This window comes from Orcinus orca, chromosome 2 (genome assembly GCF_937001465.1).
Source record: "Orcinus orca chromosome 2, mOrcOrc1.1, whole genome shotgun sequence".
Lineage (NCBI taxonomy): Eukaryota > Metazoa > Chordata > Mammalia > Artiodactyla > Delphinidae > Orcinus > Orcinus orca.
The window spans coordinates 122,288,727-122,301,023 of NC_064560.1; the positions used below are offsets into that span (position 1 = coordinate 122,288,727).

The following is a 12,297-nucleotide window of genomic DNA, read 5'->3' on the forward strand; positions in this document are numbered from 1 at the left end:
GGTACAGGATAGAAGGCTCAGAGATAAACCCATGCACATATGGTCACCTAATTTACGACAAAGGAGACAAGAACATGCAATGGAGAAAAGACAGCCTCTTTAATACGTGGTCCTGGGAAAACTGGACAGCTACATGTAAAAGAATGAAATTAGAATACTGCCTAACACCATACACAAAAATAAACTCCGAATGGATTAAAGACCTAAATGTAAGACCATATACTATAAAACTCTTAGAGGAAAACATAGGAAAAACACTCTTTGGCATAAACCACAGCAAAATCTTTTTTGACCCACCTCTGAGAGTAATGGAAATAAAAACAAAAATTAAAAAATGGTACTTAATTAAACTTAAAAGCTTTTGCACAGCAAAGGAAACCATAAACAAGACAAAAAGACAACCCTCAGAATGGGAGAAAAAATTTGCAAATGAAACGACAAAGGATTAATCTCCAAAATACACAGACAGCTCATGTAGCTCAATATCAAAGAAACAAACAATCCAATTAAAAAATGGGTGGAAGACCTAAATAGACATTTCACCAAGGAAGACATACAGATGGCCAAGAGGCACATGAAAAGATGCTCAACATCACTAATTATTAGAGAAATGCAAATCAAAACTGCAGTGAGGTATCACCTCATGCCGGTCAGAATGGCCATTATCAAAAAATCTAGAAACAGCAAATGCTGGAAAAGGTGTGGTGAAAAGGAAATGCTCCTGCACTGTTGGTGGGAATGTAAATTGATACAACCACTATGGAAAACAGTATGGAGGTTCCTTAAAAAACTAAAAATACAACTACCATATGATCCAGCAATCCCACTAATGGGCATATACCCTGAGAAAAGCATAATTCAAAAAGAGACATGTACCACAATGTTCATTGCAGCACTATTTACAATAGCCAGGACATGGAACCAACCTAGATGTCCATCAACAGTTGAATGGATAAAGAAGATGTGGCACATATATACAATTGAATATTACTCAGCCATGAAAAGAAACGAAACTGAGTTATTTGTACTGAGGTGGATGGACCTAGGGAAGTAGGTCCATCCACCTTACTTCATACAGAGTGAAGTAAGTCAGAAAGAGAAGAACAAATAACGTATGCTAATGCCTAGCTATGTAATCTTAAAAAAAAAAAGTGATACTGATGAACCTAGTTTCAGGGCAGGAGTAAAGATGTCAACATAGAGAATGGACTTGAGGACACGGGGTGGGAGGGGGAAGCTTGGTGAAGTGAGAGTAGCATTAACATATATACAGTCCCGAATGCAGTTTAGTTAGCTAGTGGGAAGCAGCAGCATAGCACAGGGAGATCAGTTTGGTGCTTTGCAATGACCTAGAGGGATGGGATAGGGCGGATGGGAGGAGGCTCAAGAGGGAGGGGATATGGGGAGATATGTATGCATATGGCTGATTCACTTGGGTGTACAACAGAAACTAACACAGTATCGTGAAGCAATTATGCTTCACAATAAAGACCTATCAAAGAAAAAAAAAGAAACGAAAAAAAAAATTTCAGATAACAGCAAAAAAAAAAAAAGAAGACAGGGCTTCCCTGGTGGCGCAGTGGTTGGGAGTCCGCCTGCCGATGCAGGGGACACGGGTTCGTGCCCTGGTCCGTGAAGATCCCACGTGCCGCGGAGCGGCTGGGCCCGTGAGCCATGGCCACTGAGCCTGCGCGTCCGGAGCCTGTACCCCGCAGCGGGAGAGGCCACAACAGTGAGAGGCCCGCGTACCGCAAAAAAAAAAAAAAGACAAATATAAAGTAATAAATATGATGGCACCTATTAGAGAGCTTCAACAACAACCCATCTTCTTTCATCTATATACCTGCTTACTTACCTCTGTCAATTATTATTTTGAAGCAAACACCAGACAGATATCATGTATCATTTGCAAATATTTCAGCATCTATCACTAAGAGATAAGATTTTCCTTTTAAGTATAATGGTAATACCATTATCACAGATTAAAATAATGCATAGTAATTTCTTAATTCATTATATATCCAGTGTTCAAGTTTTCAGTTGTTTCATAAATGCCTTACATTGTTTTGTCTTGTTTAAATCAGGATCCAAATCAGTTTTATGCATTGTAATTGGTTGGTATATCTTTTAAGTCTCTTGTAATCTATATTTTCTCTCTCTTTTAACTTCTCTGTTGAAAAAACTAGGATAGTTTTCCATTAGGGTTCCCACAGACTGACAAAATCCCCACAGTGTAGTGCAGTATGTTTCTTTGTTCTCTGAGTTCCTGTAAATTCATAGTTCAGTCTAAAGCTTTGCTGTCCAATATGGTAGCTATGAGCTACGTGTCATTAAGTACATCAAATTTTTAATTAATTAAATCTAAGTAAAATTTAAAAATTACTTCCTCAGTCTCACTAGCCACATTTCAAATGCTCAGTAGCCACATGTGGTTACCATATTGGATGGTACAGAAAGAACATTTCCATCATTGCTGAAAGCTCAGTTGAAAAGCACTAATCTAGAAGTTTCATTAAATTCACGTTTGAATTTTTTTAAATTATAACTCACAAACGGTTTTATGTTCTTCCATTAGGAAATATAACATTTAATTCTCTCTTTTTTTATGATGCTAACATCATCAGCTGTTGATGATTGTTGCTTAGATTTATTATTTAAAAGGAGGTTGCAAAATGTTGATATTAATGATTCTACTATTCTTGCTTCATTTATTAGTTGGAATATTCTATAAAAAAAGACTTCCCTTCACCTATTATTTGGTTACTCAGCAGCTACCCAGTAATAGAGTTAATATAAGAAAGACAGGACAAATTCTTAATTCTTAACTTACTTGAAAATAATATTTTCTTAAAGATAATACCCAACCTTAAATATTAAAGTAGTTTAATTTCTCTTGTTAAATTATTTTAATGGAATTTTTAGGTTAAATATCAGCATGCCATATGTGAAATATTATAGTGCTTGCTTTAAATGTTAAACATTTCATTTAAGGATAAAAACGTAAAACTGCTATAAGTTTTACAGGCATCCTATGTAAAATCCCACAAATGTGTTTGATATATATGTGGTTGGTATTGGATAGAAAACTACGTAGCCTTTAGACTTAATTGTTGTGGTTGTTCACTGGCACTTCATCACTGCAGAATAACTTTAGTGTATTAAAGTTTGGGAAGCTTGTTTATGTCAAATTCAGTTTTAAATATAACTCATCATCAGGCTTCTAATGGTGGTCATTCTTATATGGAGGATTTCCTGAAGGAATTGTCTGTAGGAAAATGCTGTGTAAATATTTCAGCTTTTAAAGGGAGAAACCACAAAATTCATACATATTTCACTGCAAATAAGTATCTACCTAATATTAGCTTTTTTTTAGCTAATATTGTTATAAAGTCTTCTGGTTGACTTGAACTCATCCCAGGAGCAAAATTGGATTGTTACTATAAATTTCTTTTTTAATTCAAGATTAATTTTTATTTTGTTTTCTTCAAAGTTTAATAGGTCATCATATTTATATCTTACATATTTATATTTATATCAGGTCTATATCAGTAATCACATATCCAAATAAATTTTATCATTAGAATAATTTTTTCTTAATATCTTCATTGGAGTATAATTGCTTTATAATGGTGTGCTAGTTTCTGCTGTATAACAAAGTGAATCAGCTATACATAAACATATACCCATATACCTCCCCCCTCTTACATCTCCCTCTCACCCTCCCTATCCCACCCCTCTAGGTGGACACAAAGCACTGAGCTGATCTCCCTGTGCTATGTGGCTGCTTCCCACTAGCTATCTCTTTTACATTTGGTAGTGTATATATGTCCATGCCACTCCCTCACTTAGTCCCAGCTTACCCTTCCCCTCCCCATCTCCTCAAGTCCATTCTCTATGTCTGTGTCTTATTCCTGTCCTGCTACTAGGTTCTTCAGAACCATGTTTTTTTTGTTATTTTTTAGATTCCGTGTATATGTGTTAGCATATGGTATTTGTTTTTTTCTTTCTTTCTTCACTCTGTAGGACAGTCTCTAGGTCCACCACCTCACTACAAATAACTCAATTTCGTTTCTTTTTATGGCTGAGTAATATTGCATTGTATATATGTGCCACATCTTCTTTATCCATTCATCTGTCGATGGACACTTAGGTTGCTTCCATGTCCTGGCTATTGTAAATAGAGCGGCAATGAACATTGTGGTACATGACTCTTTTTGAACCCAGTAGTGGGATTGCTGGGTCGTATGGTAGTTTTATTTTTAGTTTTTTAAGGAACCTCCATACTATTCTTCATAGTGGCTGTATCAATTTACATTCCCACCAACAGTGCAAAAGTGTTCCCTTTTCTCCACACCCTTTCCAGCATTTATTGTTTGTAGATTTTTTGATGATGGCCATTCTGACTGGTGTGAGGTGATACCTCATTGTAGTTTTGATTTGCATTTCTCTAATGATTAGTGATATTGAGCATTCTTTCATGTGTTGGTTGGCAATCTGTATATCTTCTTTGGAGAAATGTCTATTTAGATCTTCAGCCCATTTTTTGGATTGGGTTGTTTGTTTTTCTGATATTGAGCTGCAGGACCTGCCTCTATATTTTGGAGATAATCCTTTGTCAGTTGCTTTGTTTGAAGATATTTTCTCCCATTCTGAGGGTTGTCTTTTCATCTTGTTTATGGTTTACTTTGCTGTGCCAAGGCTTCTACGTTTCATTAGGTCCCATTTGTTTATTTTTCTTTTTATTTCCATTTCTCTAGGAGGTGGGTCAAAAAGGGTCTTGCTGTGATTTATGTCATGGAGTGTTCTGCCTATGTTTTCCTCCAAGAGTTTTATAGTGTCTGGCCTTACATTTAAGTCTTTAATCCATTTTGAGTTTATTTTGTGTATGGTGTTAGGGAGTGTTATATTTCATTCTTTTACGTGTAGCTGTCCAGCTTTCCCAGCACCACTTATTGAAGAGGGTGTCTTTTCTCCATTGTATATTCTTGCCTCCTTTATCAAAGATAAGGTGACCATATGTGTGTGTGTGTGCATGGGTTTATCACTGGAGTTTCTATCCTGTTCCATTGATCTGTATTTCTGTTTTTGTGCCAGTACCATACTGTCTTAATTACTGTAGCTTTGTAGTATAGTCTGAAGTCAGGGAACTTGATTCCTCCAGCTCCGTTTTTCTTTCTCAAGATTGCTTTGGTGTTTCAAGGTTTTTTGTGTTTCCATACAAATTATGAAAATTGTTTTTCTAGTTGTGTGAAAAATGCCATTGGTAGTTTGATAGGGATTGCATTGAATCTGTAGATTGCTTTTGGTAATATAGTCATTTTCACAATGTTGATTCTTCCAATCCAAGAGCATGGTATATCTTTCCATCTGTTTGTATCATTTTTAATTTCTTTCAGCAATGTCCTATAGTTTTCTGCATACAGGTCTTTTTTCTCCTTAGGTAGGGTTATTCCTAGGTATTTTATTCTTTTTGTTGCAGTGGTAAATGGGAGTGTTTCCTTAATTTCTCTTTCAGAATTTTCATCATTATTGTATAACAATACAAGAGATTTCTGTGCATTATTTTTATATCGTGCTACTTTACCAAATTCATTGATTAGCTCTAGTAGTTTTCTGGTAGCATCTTTAGGATTCTCTATGTATAGTATCATGTCATCTGCAAACAGTGACAGTTTTACTTCTTCTTTTCTGATTTGGATTCCTTTTATTTCTTTTTCTTCTCTGATTGCTGTGGCTAAAACTTCCAAAATTATGTTTAATAATAGTGGTGAGAGTGGGCAACCTTGTCTTCTTCCTGGTCTTAGTGGAAATGGTTTCAGTTTTTCACCATTGAGGATGATGTTGGCTGTGGGTTTGTCATATATGGCCTTTATAATGTTGAGGTCATTTCCCTCTATGCCTACTTTCTGGAGAGTTTTTATCAAAAATGGGTGTTGAATTTTGTCAAAAGCTTTTGCTGCATCTATTGAGATGATCATATGGTTTTTCTCCTTCAATTTTTAATATGGTTTATCACATTGATTTGCGTATATTGAAGAATTCTTGGGATAAATCCCACTTGATCATGGTGTATGATCCTTTTAATGTGCTGTTGGATTCTGTTTGCTAGTATTTTGTTGAGGATTTTTGCATCTATGTTCATCAGTAATACTGGTCTGTAGTTTTCCTTTTTTGTGACGTCTTTGTCTGGTTTTGTTATCAGGGTGATGGTCGCCTCGTAGAATGAGTTTGGGAGTGTTCCTCCCTCTGCTGCATTTTGGAAGAGTTTGAGAAGGAAAGCTGTTAGCTCTTCTCTAAATGTTTGATAGACTTCACCTGTAAATCCATCTCATCCTGGTCTTTTGTTTGTTGGAAGATTTTTAATCATAGTTTCAATTTCAGTGCTTGTGATTGGTCTGCTTATATTTTCTATTTCTTCCTGGTTCAGTCTCGGGAGGTTGTGCTTTTCTAAGAATTTGTCCATTTCTTCCACGTTGTCCATTTTATTGCATATAATTGCTTGTAGTAATCTCTCATTATCCTTTGTATATCTGCAGTGTCAGTTGTTACGTCTCCTTTTTCGTTTCTAATTCTCTTAACTTGAGTCTTCTCCCTTTTTTTCTTGATGAGTCTGGCTCGTGGTTTATCAATTTTGTTTATCTTCTCAAACAGCTTTTAGATTTATTGATGTTAGTTGTTCTTTCCTTCATTTCAGTCCCTTCCTTTTTTTCTTCTTCTTCTGGGACCCCTATATTTCGAATGTTGGTGCATTTAATGTTGTCCCAGAGGTCTCTGAGAGTGTCCTCAAATCTTTTCATTCTTTTTTCTTTATTCTGCTCTGCAGTAGTTACTTCCACTGTTTTATCTTCCAGGTCACTTATCCGTTCTTCTGCCTCAGTTATCCTGCTATTGATTCCTTCTAAAGAAATTTTAATTTCATTGATTGTGTTGTTCATCATTGTTTGTTTGCTCTTTAGTTCTTATAGGTCCTTGTTAAGCATTTCTTGTATTTTCCTCATTCTATTTCCATGATTTTGGATCATGTTTACACTCATTACTCTGAATTCTTTTTCAGGTAGACTGCCTATTTCCTCTTCATTTGTTAGGTCTGGTGGGTTTTTAGCTTGCTTCTTCATCTGGTGTGTGTTTCTCTGTCTTCTCATTTTGTGTAACTTACTGTGGATGGGGTCTCTTTTTCGCAGGATGCAGGTTCGTAGTTCCCGTTGTTTTTGGTGTGTGTCCCCAGTGGGTAAGGTTGGTTCAGAGTGTTGTGTAGGCTTCCTGGTGGAGGGGACTGGTGCCTGTTTTCTGGTGGATGAGGCTGGATCTTGTCTTTCTGGTTGACAGGACCACATCTGGTGGTGTGTTTTGGGGTGTCTGTGACCTTATGATCTTAGGCAGCTTTCTGCTAATGGGCAGCATTGTGTTCCTATCTTGCTAGTTGTTTGGCATAGTGTGTCCATCATTGTACCTTGCTGGCTGTTGAGTGGAGCTGGGTCTTAGCATTGAGATGGAGATCTCTGAGAGAACTTTCACCATTTGATATTACATGGGGCCGGGGGGTCTCTGGTGGATCAATGTCTGAACTTGGCTCTCCCACCTCAGAGGCTCAGGCCTGACACCCGGCTGGAGTACCAAGACTCTGTCAGCCACCTGGTGTGTAGCACAGGGAAGTATACTCAATATCTTGTAATAACCTATGTAGATGCTGTTTCTGCTGTTTTCTTCTTCTTTGTGTCAATCCAGGTTTCCATGTTATATAATTTACCTCTGCTAGAATGATTTCTCTTAACATGTCCTACACTGCAGTTCCCTTTGTGAAGCATAATTGCAACATGTGCATCTGCTGGTCTTGGAGACTCTCCTCGAGAGGCAGCAGGGACAGCTGTGGTCACCCTGGGGATATAATCACTGGCAGCAGCCATTCTTGGGAGCTCTTTCTACCATGTGGACACTGGTGCTGGTGCTAGAGTAATTTTTTAAAGAGTAACATTTTCACTATTCTGGAAAATACATTTGAAAATATAGCAAATTGTGTTTAGAACCATAATAAATACATTATCTTAATAAATGATGTTATTCTTATTTTCCTTGCAATTACTTTTAGAGTATGGACCTAGTATTGTAATTGTAGTCTCAAATAAAACTGTGGATAATTTCCTTTACAGTTAGAATTTTTAATTCTTGTAAATCATTACTCTTTTTATTTAAATAAGATGTTAAGTAATACTCTTGCATGGATTCGAAGTTGTGGAGCGTTCAGAGGGACAGTGTTGTGACCATTAATATGAGACTTGCAGAGGTCAGAAGGAGTGTGAATTAATTAAATCCTGTGGTATGAGAGGAGACCAAAAAGCCCTGGGGATTACTTGAAGCAGCTAAATTGAGTCACCTCTTGGTGACCGGTTCGAATTTCATTCTATAACCCTAAGATAATTTTTCAGCTGCTCTTTGGTGAACTCTGAAATGTGTGGACGTCTTGGAGAAGCTTTAACCTGGTTTAAGCAGTGTTAGTCCTTGATGGACTCCCATCGTCCCAAGTGTTTCCTGAAAGGTGTATATTGCTGCTTGTAGCAGTTAGGAAAGCAAAACCACTTCCTCTGCACTTCAGGTAATTCTTGACAGAAACAGTGATTTCAGAGAGTCTGTATTAAGCTTTTGAATGTATTGAGAAGTAAAACTTTAAGATACAGTGATCCTCTATCCATATGTGGGTAACAAGTTTGAAATTCTGTTGAATAACTTTAATTTGTACTATGGGCCTCTGATGTTTTGTGGTTTGTATTTGTGTAGAATTGGCCCAATTCTTCTCCTGTCAGTGGTCTACTTACTAAGAAGTTGCATTTGATAAAGAGTATGAGAACCTTGTTGAGGTTGAACATATTATCTGATCGCAGTAGAAGAGAAGAATAAAGATGATGGAGTATTAATTTGAAATTTTCTTTGTCAGAGGGTTAGGGACTCCTGCTCTGAGTTACAGATGGATTTTTCATAACTACTGCCTATTATGTCTTTCAAAGATAATTTTCCATTCTTTTCAGATTTAGTTTCTTTCTGGCATTTGTTACTGATATATCAGTTTATAAGATAGCCCTTTTCTATAGTTAAAGCAATCTTAATTAGGAATCTGAGAATGCTTTGCAAGTCATAATATGCTCTGTAAATGTAAAGGTTTGCCAGCCTCTGTATATAATAATAATTGTAGGATCTTTTAAATCCTCTTATTAATAACCAGGCCCCTGATGATATATATTATTTTAATTGGTAATACTGCAAATGACTGTTGGTGCTCATTGTTACAGGTAAAAATTGTCTGCTTTCTTAATTAATTTAGGATCTTGCTATAGTTTAATCTACCCCAGATTTTTTTAAAAATTGGTGAAATTTGTATCATTTCAGGCACTAGGAAGAACTCTGTGGATGAATGATCTTGAATTTACGTACACTTTCCCTTAGCCATTAAATATTTGGTTTACTTAGTATAATTTTTCAAGTGTCCTAGAAGTAGTCTTGGTGATAATAAGCACTTTTTCAATAAAATCTCTCAGAGAATCTAGTTCTAAGAATACCATTTCCCTACTCCACTGCATGTTTTTAGTATCTTTTTGTGGGTTCATTTATATATAAGTGTGCATACGTTTGTTTTTATGTGTGGGTAAAATATCCCTAGTCTTTAAATTACTTTTTTTTTCCTTAAAAACATTTAGAGTAATTTGAATGTTGACTATAACATTTCTTTCCAGACAGACATTGTTACAGTGGTAAGCAGTTCTGTTTACTTATAGGCTTATCAGTAACCTTTACACATAATGTGATATTGTCTGAATGTCTTATTTTGTTCAGCTTTCCCTGGCACTGATGAAGCCTAAGGCTGCTGTTTCTTTGAGTTACTGATAATTTTTTATCTGATTAACTGACACATTTAGTTGAAATCAGACACAGCCCTTAGGCTGGGCATGGATTTAATTTAAAAAGTATCAAAGGTTTGCTCTGTGTGCTATTTAATCATCATGTTTATCAGGCAAAGAAAAATTACCGGAAGGACCATAGGGAGAGGGTTATCTTAAGGAGCAGTAGCTTGGGAAATTGATAATAGCTACAAGGTAATTTACTGCTAACTTTTACATTCATTAATATAACATTTCCTGCTAATAATTACAGTGTATGTAATATACTAATTAAATTGAAAGCATTATCACTAATTTTCTTTTTGCTGAGCCCTAAGATGGCTAGATAAGAAGTGAGAATGTGAAATTGAAGAAAACCCATATAGTCACACCAATTTAAACAATTGGTTAGTTGGCCAGTTAAAACATTTTGGAGATAGACAATGAAATTATCATGAATGTTCAGAAAACTCATTTTAGGCTGTGACAAGGAAATGAAATTTCTAAATGAGTGAAATCACTATGTACTGTAAGTCTATAAAATATTGCACTGGTCTAACCTGTAAGAGTAATACATTACCAGGAACAAGTGCATCACTACTATCCATGTGTATGATGGCACTACTCTAATGAATGAATATGCTGCACTGATGGAATACACTGATGCTATGGGGCCTTTGCAGTGCCTTTGTTTGTTATATAGCTCTTAACACTTAATAATATGAGTCATTTTTTACTTAGAAAAACATTTCATGCTATATAACAAAGTACAGTAGCTCCACATTAATATTTAACAGAAAATCTACCCCCCATCTAAGATCCCTTAACAAAAACAACAAAAAAAGCTAAAAAAAGATTTATTTAAAATTTTGATATATAGTTATGGTATAATTGTACATTTTAATCTAGCAATAAGCCTCCAGGGTTTTTCCCCATTTTCATTAATGTTATGCATAGGGTATATTAAAAATGAAAATGACATAATCATTTCAGCTTGTATGAAAAATAAAACCTATAATTAAGAAGTCTTATCTTTGTAGCTATAATAAAGTATTATGCTACCTCTAAATGTCTTTTTTCACAATTCACAAATGTATTTGTTTTTATTTTGTTTGGTTTGGTTTGGTTTTTGAAAGTCTCACATTGTGTTCATTTTTAGAACAGAAAAGTTTAGTAGTTTCTGAGGAAAGAAAATGTTATAAAAACTGAAAAGCTTTGTTAAGTGGAAATCTGCAGTCTTTTGCTACCTATATTTCCTAGATTATTTTTCTTAACACTTAGTGTTCTATAACTGTTCTATAATGAATGCTCTGAAGGCTAAGTAATGCATTGGGATTTCTCTATAATACACAATGTAACTAGTAAGTGGAACTCAATCTAAAGTCAGTCTCTCTTGTACCTGATTAATCACAGACTGTGTTTTAAAGAAAGTTCACCTTTAAGTGATACCATAGGATAGATCTTGAAAACTTTGTAATCACAAAGTTTTTATTTTTAATTTAGTTTATATTTTATATTGGGGTATAGTTGATTTACAATATTGTGTCGGTTTCTGTTACAGCAAAGTGATTCAGTTATACATATACATATATCAATTTTTTTCAGTTTCTTTTCCCATATAGGTTATTACAGAATACTGAATAGAGTTCCCTGTGCTATACAGTAGGTTCTTGTTGATTATCTATTTTATATATAGTAGTGTGTATATGTTAATCCCAAACTTCTAATTTATCCCTCTCCCCCACCTTTCCCCTTTGGTAACCATAAATTTGTTTTCAAAGTTTGTGAGTCTATTTCTGATTTGTGAATAAGTTCATTTGTTTCATCTTTTTAGATTCCACATGTAAGTGATATCGTATGATATTTGTCTTTCTCTGATTGACTTCACTTAGTATGATAATTTCTAGGTCCATCCATCTTGCTGCAAATGGCATTATTTCATTCTTGTTAATGGCTGACTAATATTCCACTGTATATATGTACCACATCTTCTTTATCCATTCATTTGCCAATGGACATTTAGGCTGCATCCATGTCTTGGCTATATTGTAAATAATGCTGCAGTGAACATTGGGGGTGCATGTATCTTTTCAAATTATGGTTTTCTCCAGATATATGCCCAGGATTGGGATTGCTGGATCATATGGTAGTTCTAGTTTTAGTATTTTAAGGAACCTCCATACTGTTCTCCATAGTGGTTGTACCAATTTATATTCCCAACAACAGTGTAGGAGGGTTCCCTTTTCTTTACACCCTCTGCAGCATTTATTGTTTGTAGACTTTTTAAAAAAAATTTTTTTAACATCTTTATTGGGGTATAATTGCTTTACAATGATGTGTTAGTTTCTGCTTTATAACAAAGTGAATCAGTTATACATATACATATGTTCCCATATGTCTTCCCTCTTGCGTCTCCCTCCCTCCCACCCTC

At 35.4% G+C, this 12,297-nt stretch overlaps 1 protein-coding gene across 12 annotated transcripts in view; it reads left to right on the forward strand.

The window, feature by feature from the left end:
- Window positions 1-12,297, forward strand: part of DPH6 (diphthamine biosynthesis 6) — a 443,901-nt gene that overhangs the window by 72,699 nt on the left and 358,905 nt on the right. The gene's annotated exons all lie outside the window — the stretch shown is intronic.